We start from the raw sequence: 1,596 nt of genomic DNA on the forward strand, positions 1-1,596 counted from the left end.
GCCCCCCTCGAACGCCTGTGACCTCATCTTGCGCTCCTGCTTTGCACGCACTGGGGAGCCGCCGGAGCCGCCGTTGCCAGAGATGCCGTGTGCTCCTCGCTCGGCCCCGGCTCTGGCCCCTGGGAAGCCTCCTGCAATGTCGCAGAATTTATTTACAATAAAGATTTGGAAAATGACTGGGGTTCTGCTTTTCACCGGCACTGGAGGGGTGGGAAGTATGGTGCTGGGGAGGCACAAGCCTCCCCAAATTTCATCCGTGAGGATGATCCAGTCCCTGGTCCCCTCCGCCTCGTCCCAATGACATCCTCCCCATGTCCCGCACTCCACCCTGGCCCGTCCCCAAGGGCTGGGACTCATGACTGAGTCGGGTGTCCCATCCTACAGAGATGATGGCACATGGTGAGTGCCACCGAGCTCGGTCCCTCTGAGCTTTTGCCCGGCTGGGGACCCTGCCCCACCACAGGGACACGTGGCCGCTCCCTGAGCAGCGACACGCATGCTCAGTCCTGCACCTGTCCCAGCACGAGGACGCAGCTCCATCCCTGTCCCACCACGTGCACCAGCATGAGGACCGGTCCCTTGCACATCTCTGGGATGCAAGAGCCGTTCATCGTCCCATTGCAGGGACACACGGGCAGGTTCCCGTCCCCTCCCCGGGACACCCTCAAGCTGGGTTAGCTCCCTGCCTGGCTTTGCAGGGGTGAGCAAAACCAGGCAGACGGGGACTCGGGGATGGGTCCCCAACGCCCAGAGGGACCCACAGCGATGAAGCATCCTCCTGCGGGATCAGCCTCGGTGATGCTCAGCTAGAGCTGGCGTGGCGAAGCTCAGCACAGTCGGACTGAGGGGCACAGCCGGACTCCTTGGCACAGCCGGACTCGCTGGCACAGCCGGACTCCTGCTCGGCACATCAGCCACGAGAGGGCTCCCCCAGTCCAGTCCATGCACGCCTGGACTGGATGGCGCAGGAGATGCTCTGACATCCCCGAGATGCTCCAGGGCCACACATGCCCCTGCAGCCCCCAGCCCCAAGCTGGGAGGACGGAGCCTGAGGACAAAGGCACAAGCTGGGGAGGGGGCTGCAGCACGTCCCCCCTGTTCGGGGTCCTTTGATAGTAAAATCAGTGGCAGATGGGGGACACCACATGAGCGTTGCTGCCAGTCCCCTCGGCCCTGGCAGCGGCAGGAGAGGTCCAGTGTCCCCCTGCCCGCGGAGGGTCACTTCCCTGGGGAACCCCCTTCTCTGCCAGCCAGGGACGAAGGGTGGGATGCAGGATAATGCATGCTGCAACAACACACCCCAGAGGGGGCTGAGCCCCTGACCGGTGGGGCTGGAGGTGCCCCTCACCCTGCAGAGCCCCAGAGGGACCCGCTCTGGTGTCCTTCTACACGGCGTGGCATGAAAAAGCACCCGAATTCAGCACCTTGTGGCAAGCACCGTGGCCCACGCACATGATCCAGGGTGCCGGGGTGGGCAAGGACATGCGCTGCCGGCTCTGCCCCACTTGTGGTGCTGGGGGGTGCCCAGGAGCACCTCAGGGTGCTGCCAGGGTGCTCCTCAGGGTGCTGCCTCCCTCGAGGGGAGACCCAACCCCA

The sequence above is a fragment of the Aptenodytes forsteri genome, unplaced genomic scaffold (assembly GCF_000699145.1).
Source record: "Aptenodytes forsteri isolate BGI_AS27 unplaced genomic scaffold, ASM69914v1 Scaffold249, whole genome shotgun sequence".
In the NCBI taxonomy this organism is placed as follows: Eukaryota; Metazoa; Chordata; class Aves; order Sphenisciformes; family Spheniscidae; genus Aptenodytes; species Aptenodytes forsteri.